We start from the raw sequence: 19,683 nt of genomic DNA on the forward strand, positions 1-19,683 counted from the left end.
GTGGCCCAATCCCCATGTCTCATTCAAGTCCAGAAACAGGTTCATAGAAAGCCAGAGGCCAGCATCTTCACTGGAATCCGTACACCTCTAAGCACTGCGGCGGAGGCCACAGCTGCTACCTGCTGTGTCCTCTGCCCAAATGTGGGAAAAAACCTTCTGTCAGGATGTCACCTCTTGGAAGAGGAAGCAGCATGTCATGGCAAGTAACATGTGGCAGGGCTTTCTTTGATGACGCATGCATGTTACTCGGTCAAGTGTGTACGTGCTAGGCTTAGGGGTCTTGAAAACTAATGCTTTGAATTGTGTTAGTACTTAACGGAGCACGCAAGATGGTTATATCATTTTTTAATCAGTTTGGCATTATTCACACCAACAAAAATAACAGCAATGCAGCAGAGGAAACGTCCATTTAGCTGTTCAGAGAGCTATGTGTAGGGAACAGCATTACAAGGTCATCCAACCCCGGACAGAGCAAATGTGATAGCATATTTCGATACACTTGCTTACCATTCAGACATGCCTCTAACTGAGGCATTGTTTGTTCTGTGGTAAAGATACCGGAGACTGAACTACAACCTCCCCTTCCTCTTCTATAGAGATTTATTTAGGAGAAAGATGTAAACAAACTTATGAGTTTTGGAGGAGTAGAGGACTGGTTGGTTGGGGGAAATGCTGGTGACCAACTGCAAGGTTTTAAAGGTATTCAGTGGTACGTTATGAATTGAAGTAAAATAGTTATGGACAATACTAATCATACACCAATATAAACACGAAGATGCTAATATTATCCATATTGGCGGTAGGTATGACTTAAGCCAATTCATTACCAATAGTAGGGATGTGAGATATAAAATGATTTTTTCTAATTTTCATTTTATAGTATGACTGCTGAAATATTATAATACATATTCCTCTATTCTGATACAGAAGGTTTGTGTGCCGATTGTACATATGACATAACATATCAGAAAACACCAATAATTGTGTATGTCGACTGCTTTCAGGGGCAGGTTGAGAGTTCAAACACCTACAAATAATACTTGCAGATAAAAGCTTATCTGGTAGGACTGTTTGACTCTTAAAACTCTGGATCTAGACAAGAATAACTCATTGCAAAGAAGTTTGAGAGACACCTGCCTTTTTTCCTGTTCTCTGAAGGTAGTGTAATAACTAAGACCCATGGACCCAAATGAATCTTTGTGGGTGTGCCCTGCAATTTGGGGGTTCACGACACAGTGCTGTAGGTCCCTGCTTACCACTCGTGGTGGGCTGAGCCAATTCCACTGTGATGGGAAAGGTCACACAGGTCTGATTGAGATAACTTAGTGCATAAACTATTTAAAAAGGTGATCAGCACCTGGCCCTAAAGAGCTCAAAACCAGGAGATTGGAAACACCTGGGAGAGAAGGACTAGGATGAAGGGCACAGTAGCTCAGTAAAATAAGTGTACCTATAGCTTGTTCTGTGAAGCATTAAGTTTTGCATGTGTATAAAATTATTTTTTCCTAAGCATGTGTTGGACGATCAGTTACTGTGCTGCAGGCCAGTTGAGTTAGGAGATTTCACACCTTCACACTTACTCCCTGAGAAGAATGTGACTGTTTGCGTTATAACAACTGAAGTCAAGTGTTAAAGAGATCGCGCTTAGCCCAGTTTGCAGAGCCATAGGCGACTGTACCCCTGTACACCAGAGGTAAATGACTGCAGGCCCAGCAGCCCTTGCTTGCCTTGTGGCCACCAAAACAGGGTCTGACACTGACATAAGAAACACAAAAAAGATGAAAACGAGAACTGTCAATCTGAAGAACATCTATTTATTGACAACTGATGTAGAATATATTAGTATGGGTAGTTTAGGAAAAAACTTGATTGATCATTGCAGCAATAAACATTGACAAAGTTTCAGGAAAAATACGTTTTTTCAGTAGTCTTTTCTAATATGCCATGATAAACGAGCGAGGAAGGGAAAGAAATGTGCTATTCTAAAGGCACAGAGACCTGCACCATGCTACTAGATGATTTTCCGGAAGCCTAAGGCCTTTGAATTTCACGAGCTTCCATAAGACTACCACACCTTCCTAGACAACAGCATGGTCAAAATTCTGTATCTATAACTACTTCGTAATATATACATGCATTCTACCCATCATCTAAATATGATGATTAGGCCTGTCCAAATCCAGGTGAATCCAGTATCCTAAAGTTGTTTGTTTTAAATGCTTCATAGGATACTGAAAAGGGGGGGCGGAACACATTTCCACAGGTGTTTGCTTCTGGAAACAGACATTCGGACGTGGCTTTTGTATGCATGCAGAAACTCTTTTGATGGTTGAGGATTAAAGCCAAATGGTGGAACTGTGCTCGTACCAGAGAAATGTCTTAATCTGGCTTCACATGCAAGCGCTAAAAGAAGAAGAAAAAAGGTTTTAGTCAAACAATTACTGCAACAATTGTGATTGTTTTTATTTTATCTGCTAAATGAATACAGTAATGATTGATCCATAAATAAAGACCCCGGACGATTTGCTATGTATCATTTCACAAAAAAACACATCAAACTTAGTTCATCTGCTTAACAACAGAGAACACTTCTAGTCCTGGTGTGAAAGTATGGACCATCGCCACAATCCTGCTCGCCTTCCCCTCCCTTTAATAGAAGGCTTCTCCTGTTCAACATGGTGTGAGCATGGCAGGTGTTGAGGAAAGCATGTCAGACGTACGGGCATCATAGGGATACTTCGGAACCAGCCCAACAAGGAGAACGTACTGTTGGGTGAGTGTTTAGGATAGAGTGTATATAAACTCCACCAGCTAGCACACCCTCCCTCATGCACTTGAAAGGTCTACCTGGAGTATTGAAATATTTGTTATGGTAGAGAAACTGACCATAAAGTAGAGGTGCAATGGCAGGGAGCACGTGAGCAGAGTGACAACATAGACAAAAGCAAATTATTTAACTGGAAAGGCAGTGAGAATGGGAGAGTCCCAAGACAGCCACTCAGGACTGCATTCGCACAATCCACATGCGGTGGCGGTTTGCTTTTCACATTATTGTGTTTGCTACTTTGGTCTGGAAAAAGAGATTAGTGCTGTTCCCAAGAAGTGTGGCAGCTGGGAAGGTTCCTGTTTGGCTGGGAAATCTTGATTGGCTGAAGATGCTGCAACTCACTCTCTTACGCTCCTCCTTTTTCTTCCCAAGGGCCTCACTAGAGCTGAGGAGGTGCTGTGATGGGCACATATAACACAAGATTCTGAGTGTCCTCACCTGAGCCAACTGAAATGGATTTTCAAAAGCTCAGGTTGGCTGCTGTCAATGGCATCAGTGACACAGCCAAGTTTTCCATCTGCCTGTATTTCAACATGTTAGACATATTATCTCCATTTGTGTGTCACTTATCGCCCATAAGTGACACTTTATAGGGGGAAGATTGCATCAGTTATGCCTAATTAATAAAATACATTACTATGTTTTGTGCAATCTAATCGTCTTAAAGCATGCAGTGATTTTAAAGATCTTAAGAAAGCTGACATACATGCAAAGTTAAAAGCATATATAGGTGGGACATTTCCATGTTCCGCATGCGGATTATTCACTCCGATTGGCTCTGGTTTAGTGGCTGCCAAGGAGCACAAATGACAGGACTCAGTGCAGTGGATAAGAAGTTGGTAGATTACAAATTCCATGCAAATGATGCAGTAAAACTAATATTAGGTAATATATTGTGACTTTGTATTGTGCAGGAGATGTTACTGTTTGCTTTGCTAAACATTAGAGACTATAGTATTGTTACCGCTTTACCACTGTCACACAATTTCAAGGAATGGAGCTTTGCTTTTGGAAAAATTCAAGTTGCTTGCATTTTAGGCGTGGTGAGAAAAGGGATTTTTGTCCTTTTCTTTTTTGATTAAAAAATCTACTTGGCGCTGGTCAGATTTCAAATCGAGGTGGATCGTGTACCACTTACACTTGGTTGCATACTAAGTCAACTACGTATTTGGCTTCAGTCTGGATCAACATACCAAAGAATTCCCCACATTTAACTAATAATGTTAAGGCAAACTAAGTCACCAATTTAGTTTCTATTTATATTTCACATGTTTTACTTAATCTTGCATTCCCTAATGGGGAGTTAGCTACATCCAAGATCAATCAATCAATTAATCAGGGGTTTGTAAAGCGCTAGCTACTCACCCTGAGCGAGTCACAGGGTGCTGAAGGAAAGGGGGGGGGGGGGGGGGTCCGCAGTTCATGGAGGTTCATTGAGTTCCATCAAAGAGCTAGGTCTTGAGATCCTTTAGGAACTTGGGAAGTGATCCCATCTGTCGGAGGTGTAGAGGGAGGGAGTTCCAAGCCTTGGGCGCGAGGAGGGAGAAGGAACGCCCTCCTGTTCTGCTTTTCTTGATCCTAGGTACAGCTGCGAGGGACTGCTTCACAAGCTACTGGAAAAAGAAGGAGAGAACCACCAGTACGCTTTGAAGAATCAGCGCTATTTCCACGACCACCCGAGGCAACTGGAGGCTGAAAGAAACGGACTGCAGATAACAACGAAGAAACGAGCTCACACCACAGTTAAGAAGTACCAGGACTCCATAATTTGGATTCCACGTGGCCACATACAAAGTATCACGGTAGACAAGTCCTGTTTTGAACATCCACCTTCCCTGATGAAGACCTTCACAACAAGAAGTGCCATTTAGAAGGTCGAAACGCGTGGGCCCATTTTGAGAGAGGTTCTTGGGTGAACCGGGCAGAAAGTAGATCCCCAACTGGACTAAACCAGCCCCAAACTCAGGGTCCTTCTTTCTCTTGTGTTGTGAGAAACTTCCCTGACATCCCCCTTGGCGAGAAAGAGCACTAATACCATGAGGACAGTAGAAAGTAGCAATCTGCCCTTGCCCTTGCCTAGAATTTAATAGGACTGTTTCTGGACGTAAAGTTCATATCTATATATGTACCTGTGAAGAATTGGTCTTTGTTTGATTTCCTTTGTTTGACGCACCTTTTTTGAATGTATAATGCACCATATGTTTAAGCTTTTTTCACTGTACATAATCACTGAACACATTGCTTTGTCTAACTGTACATATTGATAATAATTGGTTCGAATATGTCCAAAGATGGGTATGGTGGTTTTGCAAATTGAATAAGAAAAAAGAAGAACTACAAATCCATATATCCCAACGGTAATTAAAAAATTGTATGGGCAATGAGTTGTTTGTCTAATTGATGGTGTCAGAGGTATCCAGTTGTTGTACATACGGGCCGAGGGGAGAGTGCGCCGGGGAGCATGGAACACGAGGCGGTGGTTCAGGTTAGCGGGTCCGGAATTGTGTAGGGCCTTGTGTGCGTGAGTGAGAAGCTTGAAGGTGAGTCTCTTCTCAAAGGGGAGCCAGTGTAGGGTCGGTAGGTGCTGGCTGATATGGCAATGGCACTGTAGATGAGGACTAGTCTGGCGGCGCCATTCTGGAGTTTTCAGGTGAGTTTTTTGCTGACCCCCGAGTACAGTGTGTTGCCATAGTCAAGTCTGCTACAGATGAGGGCTTGTGTGATGGTTTTCCTGTGTTCGGGGGGGATCCACTTGAAGGTCTTGCGAAGGAGGCGTAGGGTGTGGTAGAAGGAGGAGGTGAGGGCTTTGACCTGGCGGTCGGTCCATTTTGAGTTTGGATTCCAGAATGATTCTGAGGTTGCGTGTGTGGTCCATGGGGTTCTCCGAGGGCGGAAGGCCACCAGGTGTTGTTCCAGGCATCGGTGTGTGGGCCCGTGATGAGTATCTCTGTTTGGACCTGTTGAGCTGGAGGCAGCTGTTCTTCATCCATCTGGCGACGGCTTCCATTCTGTCTTGAAAGTTGCGTTTGAGGAGGATGGGTTCATTGAATAGGGAGAGGATGAGCTGGGTGTCGTCTGCGTACGATGTGATGTTGAGTCAGTGTGCTCTAACGACGGATGTGAGCGGGGCCATATAGATGTTTTTCCCCGTAGTACTACACTTATACAGTGCATAATTTGAATTGAATTGAGTACCCTCCTGATTTGTATTAATGGTCATGATTCAGCCCTCAGAATTCCAAGTTTCTCATAGTGCCTGCCAGGGAGTCAAAACGTGTTAAAGTACATGATCATTTAACCCCATGTAGAGCGCACAGAGCAATGGGCACGTATTTCAGTTCCAATTGTGTTTCTGTGCAACTGTGTGAAGGGGGTATACAGTTGTCAAAATATTGATGAGATGAAAGTAAAGGAAAATGCAGTGTTACAGGTGAGTAGGTTTGTTGTGTTGGAAATAGAGTGAAGGAGATGGAAGTGTATTTCAGGAAATAATGAAAATAGGATGCTGAAGAGGAAAGATGTGGTGTGTGATACGCAGATGGAAAAAGATATGTTGTAATTGTACCTAGATAGCGCTTACTACCCCTGGCAAGACAAAGTGCTTTTCAGCGAGTAGCACCCTGCTCCGGAACCCAAAGATGATTAGTGGTGGGTTAGTGCAGAAAAATATGTGTTAATTTGAGTGGTGGACATGTCAATCTGTTAGTTTGATTGAATAGGATAATGGAGAGATAGAAGAGAGTCTAGAAAGTGTTATTTAGGATCTCATAGTTGTAAGAGGAGCCTCGGGAGGAGTAAAAGGAGAGCTGGAGGAGGGAAGAGTCTTAACCCCTTCGATGCTCATGACGGAACGGTTCCATCATGAGCATCGGTTGACCTGGGCTCATGACGGAACCGTTCTGTCATGACCACACCCATTAACATTGGGGCCCAGCGCCGGCGGTAAATCGGGGCAGCACGGATGTAGTTAAAAGGGATTAGGGAAATCCTAGTAGTAACATAAGGTTTTGGGTGAACCAAGCAAGGATAGAGGGGAGAGGTTCTAGAAAGGTTTATTTTGGCGATCACAGTAGAAGAATGAGGTTTGGGATGAGTCAGAGTGTGGAGGTAGAGGATATATTGAGAGAGGTATAGGGTGAGACAGTAGTGCATACGAAAGAATCAAAGGTTGAATTTATTATTTTCTATATTATTTTAGTATCTTTTTTCTTCGTCTAAAGTAGGAGTAAAGTAATACATTTATAGAGATACATAACTACATAGAAAGGATATACATATTTTTTTACTGTAGGAATTAGGTAATTAACAAAGACACATAACTAAATAGAAGGAGTATACAGTAAGGTAATTGCCACTCTTATCAAAGGCAACCAAGTTTGAAAATATAAGCAGACTGTCACCAAGCTTAAATTTTGTAGACTTTTTCTATTTACGATGGCAAAGATGCACTGAATTTCGTTTGTAAGTTTACCTTTTGTGACAAACGGATGCATAAAGTCACATTCTTTACACAAATGTGTGGAAAGGATACCTCTTAACTATAATTTGAAGTTGCAAAATTTTAGATAGTCCAATCAACCATGACTTGCCTATTTTTGATAATACCTACATCATAATCTGTCTGCATGTTGCTTCATTCAGATACCATGATGAGCTGAAGGCAGGTCTGATAGCTCAATGCATTCACTCTAGGAATTTGTGTTTGACTTCATGGTCACAGGTTTAAACTCTGCTGGATTGACAGCCATTCAGCTGCGTGATCATGTCCGCAATGTGTTGACTTGGATGTATTTCTCTTTCGATTGCTTTGTTGGCCTGTTGCATAGTAATCTGGTTTTATAGAAGAATAAAGTACCCCAAGTACCATTTTCTACATTTCCTAGCATTGCTTGGTCCCCACAAAACCACCAGTACCCCCTTATTGCAGCTTAACTGTGCATTTTTTTTGCAATTACTGCCAGTGCCAGCTTCCTGCTCTGCCCATGTACTGCCAACAAATACCAGTTTGTCACACACTGTTTACCCAATCCAGCTTCTCAAAAGGTTAACCAGTGCCATCTTCCTCATTAACCATCAATGCCAGTTTCTTATACGGGGTTCAACAACGTTGTCAGGGCAAGATTCGTATCTCATACTCTTCAATGAAAAAATTCCAATTAAACAATGGTTCATATTGTTAGGTGTTTAGAAGGGTGTTGTCACTCTATCCTTGAGAGTGAGTGAAAGAACAGCCAATGCGCGTTTCACCCCTTTACACGGCCATCCAGCCTGGGGCTTCGGTTACCGACATTATCAGTAAGAGCACTTCGGTAACAGCATTACGCCCGATATTAGAGAAGTAACAAGGAAACTTAATTGACCCAGACGAACTCACCAATTAAATCCCCTTAAAAACTCCCTGAGAAAGCCCCAGGCTGGATGGCCGTGTAAAAGGGTGAAACACGTGTTGGCTGTTCTTTCACTCACTCTCAAGGATAGAGTGACAACACCCTTATATACACCTAACAATATGAACCTTTGTTTGACTGGAATTTTTTCCTTAAAGAGTACGAGATACGAATCTTGCCCTGACACCCTTGTTGAACCTTGTTTACATTAGGGGGTTAGGGGTTTCCCCCTGTCAAAGGGCAAGTATCATAATGAAACAAATTTTTGCTCAATATACGTCCAGTAAGTGATCGGGCCCTATCACTCTTCATCTCATAAAACAGTTTCTTATACTGGCAACTAATGTCATTTTCGCATACTGCCCACTGGTGCTTACATCTTACAATGTTAAACAGTGTCAACTTTGTACACTGCCCATCAGTGCTGGGCACCTCCTAGTTCCTACCAGTGCCAGCTTCTTACACTGGTTGCTAGGGACATCTGCTCATAGTGGCTGTAAGCGCTGGGTGCTTGTACTGCCCACCGGTATCAGCATCTTACATTCCTACTGTCCAATGCTCATGCTGATCCCACTGACAATTTGCTTCCGTGATCCACATACAAATGTGCGAGGAACAGTCAAATCTACGTGAAATAAAGCGAAATTGGTCGCAGACACCTGCGCAAAATCAGCACAGGTGGAAAGAGTTGCTTGGGGCACGGTTCCCGTTTTAATCTTGGACAGATACTTAGACTGGGGCCAGACGTGACTTTCACAGAGATGTGATAAGGGAGAGAAAAAGCATTGATTTCTCTAAAGTTTACAAAGTGCAGCTTTGTAATCAGCAGTTAGCATAGAAACACCTACGGACGGCGGGGTAGAGGGTAGAGGGTGAAGCAAGTTGTAGCAGTGATGGAACAACTGGTTCTCATTTTTGCTGCTCACCACCCCCTTCACAACTCCTCAGCGGACAAAACAAAGAACTGCAATTTGTGAATATGGCCTGCCTGCTCACGTTGTGCTACCTGCCACACACATACATACATTAAGCTTAGCACAGCAAGAGGTGGAAGAAAGAGGGGGTGCATGAAGAGAGGGTGGCTGCAAGAGTGTGTCATTCTGCTGACCTAGGGAGGGAGGGAGATGCAAGGCAGTGTAGAGTCACTGGTAATCTCAGGTTTGGACCAGGTAAACACGAGGGCAGCACAACTGAATTCACCAGCAATGGAAACCGTATTACCTTGTCAGAGTCAAACCCATAATGTGCAAATCACACCAAAGATTAAGGACCACACAGATGTGAGGCAACTGGTTACTGAAGCCGGAAGGAAGACAAAGTAGAGCATCATATTCAGTACAACAAGTAACACTTGAAATCATGTCTTCAGTTCTGCGGCCACACCTGAGTACTGTGTGCTGTTATGTAGGCCATACCTAAGTTCAGGGTACTTGTCTAGTTCTGCAGGCTGTCGCAGTAGTATTGCGAACTAAAGGCCACACCGGAGCAAAGTCTGACTGGCCTACAGAGAAATCTTGCAATGTTTAAAGAGATGGTCTGAGAGGCTGGTCTGTGGGCCTGTTTTGTAGTCTTGTGGGCCGGGTTTAATGTTAACTCTCCTAATATCCCAAATATTGTCTCCAGCAAGGACAAATGCATGCAGACACACATACTTTGCACAACAGCTATACAATGTTTTTTATATGTTCAAAACAACCTAATTTGAAAATCTGAGTTACATTTTTAACTACCTGCTAAAGGAGCCACTTTTATTTCGGTGCCCGGGTCTATTTTCTGTCCCAGACGAACACTTTGCCTAAGATTTGAGTCTTGTGTCCAGTTCAGCAAAGTGCGCTTTGTAGTTAGCGCTGCAGGTCCCTCCATGAGAATACTTAGGTCCAGTCTGGAGTATTGCATCCAGTCCTGAGGGCCAAAACTGTGCCCAGTTGCTTGAGCATGTGTCTACTCCCAAGTATTATGTTTAGTTCTGCAACTCGCACCCGAGTATAACGTTCATTTCTGTTGGCCACACCCGAGTACGGAGCCAGATCTGTAGGCCACACCCACATTATTGTGGGCAGTTCTGCAGGCCACCTTGTGAGTATTGTATCCTGTTTTAACATTCTACAGAATGTTGCCTAACTGTAAATGAACATATACAATATGGCGGCCATCATTGTGTCCAGTACTGCCGGCAGCATAGGGAGTAGGGCAGCGCTTTAAGTGGGCTGAACAAATTGGCTGGGGGGGGGGGGGGTCTCTCATAGGGGCGTGGCCGATGTAATAAAGGATGTGGCTTAAAACACTTAAGCTAAAAATCTGCACTTAGCAGTGTGCTGCCAGATTGTTATTTTAATGCTTCTGCCCATTCATCCATCCAGATGTACAACACAAGAAGCCAAATTACACCTACAACAAGCCAGGACTAATGGCTTTGTCAATGGTTGTAAATTGCATAAGATAAATGAGCAACAACTATGACTTTGTTGTATATCATTTTGAAAATGTTTCAGTTCTTGTGCGCAAGGTTGTGGCGAAAGGCTAGAGCTGTCGACTTTCAAGCGGAGAAAGTAGGTTTGAGCTTGCGGTTGGCTCAACATCCTGTGATTCAACAAATGAATATGTTCCGGAGTAATGTAACTGGTGCTCATGTAAAGCGTTCCATGTTTGTCCAGTATAAAACTGAAACACTAGTTTCTTTGAAGTTGCATCAAAAGCAGTGACGGATGGTACTATTGCAAAGTTTTTTTTCACCCCAAGCGTAAAAATGGAGAGCCCGATAGGGACCCGTCTAGGTACTTGCTTTTAACAAGTGCTGGTGATGAGCATTGGTAGGACCTAGCCCACTTAAAGCCCTGGAGTAGGGAGTCCTGCAGTAATATCCTGGAGTATGGCATACATCTAGATTAGGGTGGTCAGTTATAGGCGACACATTAAAGCGCTGTGGGCAGTTCTGCAGACCGTATTTGGAGTATGGTGTCCTGCTCTAACATTCTATGGAGTATTATTACATTACATATGGCTCCCAAATGTAAGTAAACATCTTGATTATAATATTGGGTTAGTCATGGGTTCCATATCTGGAAATCTGTACATTGTTCCGCAGGGCAGTATTTTGTCATTTTCTAACATTCTGGAGTATGGTGTCCTAACTTTAAGTGTTCATCTGGCATATGACAGTCAGTCGTGGCTGCCACATTTAGATGATTGTATCCTGCAGGCTGCTTCAGGAGTATGATGGCCTGTTCTAATTCTGCAGCACGGAGACCAGCTTTAATTACACATTTGAAATATGGTGGCCATTTGTATCGAGCAGAGACAGTATTTCGTGCATTTATGGAACAATATTTGGACTTGAGCTCACATCTGGAGCACTTTGCTGCGTTCTGCAGACCACGTCTTTGGGAGCAGCAAAGCAGATTAGACTCCGTCTGGAACGGAGCTGTTGAGACGGACATTTTGCTAAAGCAGCACACCAGGTAAACAATGAGGTTGGGGCATGATAAAAGGGGGGACCTTTATATGTCTCGAGGGCATGCAGTCAGATGCGAGCATGTTCCAGGATCCTTCGGCGCACGTGGCTAACACATACTCCTTGCCGACATGCATGTGAGGGGTGCTCAGAGCAGAAAATAAAACACAAATCAGTCTAGTATAAATATATTAAATGCAGGTACATCCGTTCCTGTTCCGCTGCAAAATAAAACTGACTCTCCATGTACTTGTGTTCGGTGCCCTTTTGTAACATGCACACAACACTTTGCCCTTGTAACACACGGTTGCTACCTCTCACATGTTTTTACCTTTGATACTTGCACAAGTGCCACCTTGCCTACGTGACGCCTGTTCTTATGCCTAGCACTTATTGCAGTATTATACCTCAAATTATACTCTGTTTTCTCTTATAACTGCACACTTGTCACTTTTCCTCTTGTGCACTTTTGACTACCTCATGTATTTTTGGTTGTTCACAATTTTTACTACCTCAAGTATTTTGTTTGCTCACAATTGTCACTATTACCTTTACTACCTCATGTATTTTTGGTTGCTCACAATTTTTACTACCTCAAGTATTTTGTTTGCTCACAATTGTCATTATTACCTTTACTACCTCATGTATTTTTGGTTGCTCACAATTTTTACTACCTCAAGTATTTTGTTTGCTCACAATTGTCATTATTACCTTTACTACCTCATGTATTTTTTTGGTTGCTCACAATTTTTACTACCTCATGTTTTTGTTTGCTCACAATTGTCACTATTACCTTATGTAAGTAACGTATGTTTTAGTAATCTGCTCTTTTGTAATGTTTCTCATTATGTTTCATTTCTGTTCCTAATGTGAAGCGCTCTGACGCCTTCGGGTAAAGTCCGCGCTATATAAAAATGCATAAATAAATAAATAGAGAGAGGTGGACAAACATAATTCGCCACGGATGTAACTAAGCATCAAAGAAAAGTTCACATCAACCAGGTAGCAGCACAGGGGGTTAGATTAATTAAAGGATGTCCAACCCTCACCTTCCGCCTGGGCTGAAAGTATTTCATTTCTTTCTACATTGATAGTAGAAGCATAACTGACAGAAGGAAATTAGATGCAAAAATGTCTTCATTTTTAGAAGAAACTAAATTCCCGGGCAGTGTGGAGCGGCCGTTCAGTTCCCCTCCCCTGATGTAGGTACATAGGAATAAGGCGGCCTACCCTGCACCTCTGAGCCCTGTCCTTTCCCAGCCACCCCTACCCGCATCCTGTCTGGCTTACCTCGCCGGTGCTTGCGGAGGATGCCGCGCTCGAGGTGGGCCAGTGCCATGGTGAGCTGAGCGCTGGCCATGGGATTATGCTTCGGAGGCCGGGGGCTAGAGACCGCCGCTTAGGGGCCTCCATCTGCAGCAGCTCACACCGGCGCGTGCTGCGGCTTCCTCACTCACCTGTCCTGACGGTTTGCGAGTTAATTCTCTGCTTTCTGCCTGCTCCCTGCTTGAAGGTTGCCCACTAACCTAACAACTCACCTTCCACAATACTTTAGATAGATGTGTGCCTTGGGACAGCTTACACAATGTTTTCAGAAGGAGGTGCGGGGTTTTGAAGTCAGGCTGGGGGGCTCGACTTGCTGACTTGAGTAGCTTTTCGGCAATGGCAGGCACCGAATCAGTGTCACTGTCCACCAAAACCCTCTAAGGCACCCTTAGCGATGACATACGGCTGGAAGTGCTTCACCAGGAGACCAGTGCTGCCCGAGAAGGTACGGGCGGGGGCAGGCCAACATACATGGCTGTCATTGGTAGGCTTTGAGCTCTATGAGATTGACGGCCTTGTGATCCAAACAGCACAGCAGGAAAGGGTGTGGCTAGACTCCATGCTGCCTGTTTCTGCATGTTGTTTTTCAATGTGTTCCAACCCACAATCCCTCCTCTTCCTGACCTGACCCGTTCAGTGTCTTAAGGGAGCGCTGCAACTTGCATTGAACTCCACTGTGATTGGCTGTCACTGTCATGTGCTTTTCAGTATGTGTTATACACACAATTCATATCCAATTTCAGTAGTGTCCCTATTCATATCGAGAACAGTGTTATTTGCCTCACTGTTATTTATATCAATTGCAAAATGTGTCTTATTTAAACCATTCTACTGGCTAGTCATTCAAATGTATGTGTACGTTGAAGCTTGCTTTTGTTTTGTTTATGACCTTTATTTGTCCCACATTTTTACCTCTGTTTGCGGACTATTTTTTTACTTTTTTTGCAGACTGCAGGATTTTGTAAAGAATATTCATTTTTGGTCTCTTTAGTTACATAACCCTTTGTGTGATGTATTGTACGCTAATACCACTGTTTTGACTTACATATATATATAGTATAGTATAGTGCGCACTTTTTGAAGATAAAATGCTTTTTATCGATGTTATTTAAAACAACTTTCACGTGCTAATTCAAAGCCTATTAGCCAATGACTGGCCGTAGGTTTGCCTTGTGATTGTTTTACATTTTGGATTATTTGTTTATTTGTTTTCGCTTTCTTCCTCCCTTTTCGTCTTGTACTATTTCTGCACCCTTTTTGCCATCTGTATTAATTCTGCGCTCTTTTTGCCTTCTGTATTATTTCTGTGCCCTTTTTGCCTTCTGTATCACTTCTGTGCTCTTTTTGCCTTCTGTATTATTTCTGTGCCCTTTTTGCCTCCTGTATCCTTTGCCGCTCACCGTTCCCCCCTCCCGTTTTCCCGCAGTGCGTCCCCACCCCACCCGCTCGCCGATTCGTCCGCTCCCACCTCCCAGCTGCTCCTGCCTCCCGCCTCCCCTTCTTATGGCGGCTGCTGCGCTGTGAGGAGAGCGACCCTTGACCCACAGCACCGCCTGTGTGTCCATGCCCTTTTCGCCTTCTGTATCACTTCTGTGCCCATTTTGCCTTCTGTATCACTTCTGTGCCCTTTTTGCCTTCTGTATTATATCTGTGCCCTTTTTGCCTCCTGTATCCTTCGCCACTCCCCCCTCCGGTTTTCCCACCGCTGCGTCCGCTACGGCCCTGCCCCTGAGCTCGCCCATTCGTCCGCTCCCACCTCCCAGCTGCCCCTCCCTTTCGCCTCCCCTTCTTATGGCAGGTGCTGCGCGGCAAGCCCATATGCGCCCGTCTGTGCCTGGACCGCACCCAGCGCCAGAACCCCTGGCCCCCGCAAACACCATGACACCCGTTTCCGCTACAATGCCAGCACCCTCGACGCACTCAACACCGGACGGTCACACACCTGCTTCCTGGCTGCCCGAAGCGAACCCAAGGGCCCTTCTCCTGCTGGAACTGCAGCTACACCAGCCCCTGAACCACCAAACCACACACAGAGAAAAGACGCAACCAACTCAGATGCAGTCTTCTCAACACCCGCTCAGCCAGGAAACACTCCATCGAAATCTGGGACCTACTCGACGCCACCTCCCCAGACGTTGTCTTCCTGACGGAGACCTGGCTGAATCCCTCCTCGGCACCTGACATCGCCATAGCCATCCCTGACGGCTACAAGATCACCCGCAAGGACCGCACCAATGGAATAGGAGGAGGAGTCGCCATGGTCCACAGGAACACTCTCAGAGTCTCGACCAGCACGACGACACCCTCAGCACCGCCGAACACCTGCACTTCCAGATCCACACCGATCCCAACACCACCCTCAGAGGAACCCTCATCTACAGACCCCTGGACCACCGCCACAGTTCAGCGATGCCATCGCCGACTTCGTCAGCACACACGCCCTCGCCTCCACGGACTACATCCTCCTCGGGGATCTGAACTTCCACCTCGAGAACAACAACGACACCACCTCCACCACCCTTCTAGACAACCTCGCCAACCTCAGACTCAGACAGCTTGTCACTACACCCACCCACTCTGCCAGCCACACGCTTGACCCCATCTGCTCCTCTGTTGGTTCTTTCTGCACGTCTTGCTTCTTCCTGCACTTTTCTTCATCTTTGAGAACTTCTGTTGCTTATTTCTGCATTTCTTTCACTGCTTACTATGCGTTTTGTCTTCTATCTTCACATGTCCTACCTCTGTAGGCATAGTTAGAAACTAGTATTTAAAAAACCTTAGAAATTCACTTAAAAAACCATAGGTGTCAGGCATGTTATAGTTTGAAATTAGCATTTAAAAAACCTTTGAAATTCACTGAAAAAAACATAGGTTTCATGCATGTTATAGTTAGAAATTAGCATTTAAAAAACTTTTGAAATTCACTGAAAAAACCATAGGTTCCAGCAGCGTTACAGTTAGAAATTAGCATTTAAAAAACTTTAGAAATTCACTGAAAAAACCATAGGTTTCAGGGGCGTTATAGTTAGTTGGACATTTCACTCGTACAAAACCAGTGAAATTCCCTGTTATAGTTAGTTCAGCTAACTATAACTCGCGCGCCCGCAATGCACTGCTGATGATGTCACATATTACATCACTCATGACATGGTCAGTGACATTACTCATGACATCATTTATCCAAACAGCCTATTAGATTAATCTGGACGTATAACAAGCAGCACAGGCACTCCGCAAAATAGTGAATAAACACTGGAGCCTCGAAGCGGAATGATCCAGTAATTGGCGCGCTTTTCACACCTAAGCCAGCAAAAACTTTCAGGAAAGCACGCTCGATGAGTGATGCTCTTGTAAAATCCAGTCCGGAAGTCGTAACTGCTAAAAATTGGCTGGATGGCAGCAACGGCTTTAGGAGATGCGCCAGCTGCAAAGCTTGCAAACAAGGTGTCAACAAGACCATGTTTTCCACACCCTTTTCTGACATCCCTCGTACTATCTCTAAACAACTTACCTGTAAGACTGAGTACGCAGTGTATGTGCTGGAGTGTCCATGTGGCCTGCAATATGTTGGGAGTACCAAATTGCAGGTCCACAAGCGGATACTCCAGCACATAAGGGCTGTCAATACCAACGATGCCGCGTACCCGGTCGCACGGCACTTCGGAGAATATCACGATAATAAAAGCGAGTTACTGCAATATTTCGTGATAGATGCCGTTAGCCCTCTGAGAAGAGGGAGTAACAGGGAGGCGATCCTACGAGCCTTAGAAACCAAGTATATCTTGGAATTAGATAGTAAGACCCCCTTTGGCCTCAATGCAACCGAGGATTTCCACATTTGCCTGTAAATCAATTACAGTCAGCTTTCATTTTCCTGTCAGCTTGGCCACACTCATACATCTGTGGAGTTTCTGGAGGGTCATTGAGCCAGTTGTCCCAGTACCATACATATGTAACGCACCTTTATGGCTGGGACTGTTAGCACCATCACTCTGGTTCCGCTGTTGAGACCACTTGTATATATTTTAACTACACATGTTTTTAATTTCACTATTCACTTATACTCACCAGCTGCATCAATTGGCATACAGGGGTTATGACACGACAGATCATACACATCTGGTCTTTTATTTCTTCGGCCCACTTGGGCAGAAATTGATTATACTAGTTACATCTTTGTATTTATTTATTCTTGGACAACAATCATATCAACAAGGCGCCAAGGAAAATATTAATGAATTTTTCTAAATGACAATATGCAAATTTTGTTGTATTTTACACCTATTTAGATCTCCTTTATGAGGGGACAGACATCATCCTGCCTGGCATCGATCGTGCGTAATGGCACAGCAATTTTTATTAATTTAATACTATTGCACAGGTCTTTGCTGTTGTTATCATGAATTAAATCATGTAATTCAGGGTGCTACATTGCATATGCAGCGAATTTTGAATTGTAAATTTAAGTTCACTGTCTTGGATGATTGTTATGTGTTCTTGCTGGATAGCGTCCCAAATCACAGTTTAAAAGTCTGAGTGCACTGTAATGTTCAAAAAATTAAATGTCACATATAAATTATGTAGCGTTTATCTTCCATGTTTAAAGTCCTCATGATGTACTGCCCATGGTATCATCATATCTTTGAGCACAATGGAGGAGAGTCCAAGTTGGCAAGAGGAGACATAACTCCTCTTGTACTCCATTTCGCACTGCCATGCAAACATTTCTGAGAAATCCTTTTTGTCTGCACGTATGCGCGCGGGACATATATGTATATATCTATGCATATATATAAATATATATACATGTGTGTGTGTTTATTTTTTAATGGACATCCCCCTTTTTTCATTTTTTACCTCCCTTTACCTCTACCCACTTCCTACAACCAAAAATGATCCTCACCTCCCTTTACTTCTAACCACCTTTCAACCCTAAAATCATCCTTACCTCCCTTTATCTCTATGCGCCAATAAAAAATTATCTTATTTACAAAAATACATACCTGCCTGATAAATTAATGTGTGACAAATGTAGAAATACTTAACTGTGTGGCAAATGGATGCATGTAATTGATGCGTGGTAAAGGCTGGTTCCTGTGTGTTATAATATTTTTAGTTACTTCATTTTTAGTACTTATTATATCCTTTCAGAATATGTCATATTATTTTAATATGTAATATTAATTTTACAGCTGCTCAACATAAGTTCAATGCAAGTCATATTCATTTAACCACAGGTCATACTCATTTAAACATGGCTTGTGTTCATTTCGATATGTGGTTTATTCCTTTCAAACCATGCCACATTTATTTCACATAGTTTCATATTTATTTCAAAAGGTGTCATATTAATTTTAATAAATGTCATGTTAATTTTGATGTTGGCCATATTAATTTCACCTGGTGTCATATTCATTTCAAACTGGTTCATATTCATCTTAGCACGTGTCCTATTCATTTCCATGAATGTCATATTTATTTCAATGGATGTCATAGTCACCTTAACACCCTCCATAATAATTTTAACATGGGTCACATCCATTGCAACATAGGTCATATTTATTTTAGTACATGCAATATTTGTTTTGATGTGCATCAGATTAATTTCAACGCATAATATATTCATTTTAACAAGTTTCATTTTAATTTCAGCATTGGTCATACTCATTTTAGGACATGTTGAATATATTTCAATGGGGCTCATATTTATTTCATTGCATGTCATAGTCATCTTAGCATGTATTATACTCCTTTCAATTGATAGCTCATTCCTATTAACACATCTTACATTCATTCTAACATGAAACATATCCATTTCAACAGGTATCATAATCATGTTAATGTGTATCATATTACTTTAAATGTAACCCGTCATCATTTTGATAAATACCATGTTCATTTTAACGTTACTTGTATTACTTTTAAAACATGTCAAATTAATTTCAATGAAGCTCATATTCATTTCAACACATTTCGTATTCATTTTAACATGTGTTATATCCCTTTCAATCAATGTTATATTTATTTCATTAGATACCATATGCATATTAGCTCTTGTCATATTAATTTTAAGATGCAACTTTTCCATTTTAGCACATATCATATTCACTTGAATATGTGTCATATTCATTTCAATGCATGCCATATTCATTTTGACCATGAGAATTTCAGCTTTGGTCATACTCTTTTTAAGGCATGTCAACTTCAATTCAATGGGGTTTATAATCATTTCAACACAAGCCATATTAATTTTAAATCATCTTCTATTTATTTCTGTATATCTCATATTCATTGCAATCTGGGTAACATTCATTTCACCACAATTCATATTCATTGCAACATGTGTAATGCTTATTTCAGTTTATGTTATATTATTTTCAATGTGCATTATATTCTTTTCAGGATACAATATATTCATTTCAGTAACTTACATTCATTTCAATCTGTCATATTCATTTCAATGCATGCCGTATACCTCTTGGCATATGTCAGTCATTTCAAGAAATGTCACACTCTGTCTGATGCATATTGTATACGTTTCAGTGATAGCTATATTATTTATGGTGAGGGCCGTATTTATTTCAGTAGAATTGATATATATTTCAGTACTGCTCTTATTCAGTTTGGACTTCGTTTTATTCATATCAATCACTAAGTAGCATATTCAACCTGCCAGGTTTCATATTTATTTT

General features: G+C 42.6%; 1 protein-coding gene across 3 annotated transcripts in view; it reads right to left on the bottom strand.

Annotated features, from left to right (window-relative positions):
- The window catches only part of LOC147698896 (uncharacterized), a 120,843-nt gene that overhangs the window by 41,279 nt on the left and 59,881 nt on the right, over positions 1-19,683 (bottom strand). The window lies entirely within an intron of this gene.

The sequence above is a fragment of the Lissotriton vulgaris genome, chromosome 8 (genome assembly GCF_964263255.1).
Source record: "Lissotriton vulgaris chromosome 8, aLisVul1.2, whole genome shotgun sequence".
NCBI lineage: Eukaryota > Metazoa > Chordata > Amphibia > Caudata > Salamandridae > Lissotriton > Lissotriton vulgaris.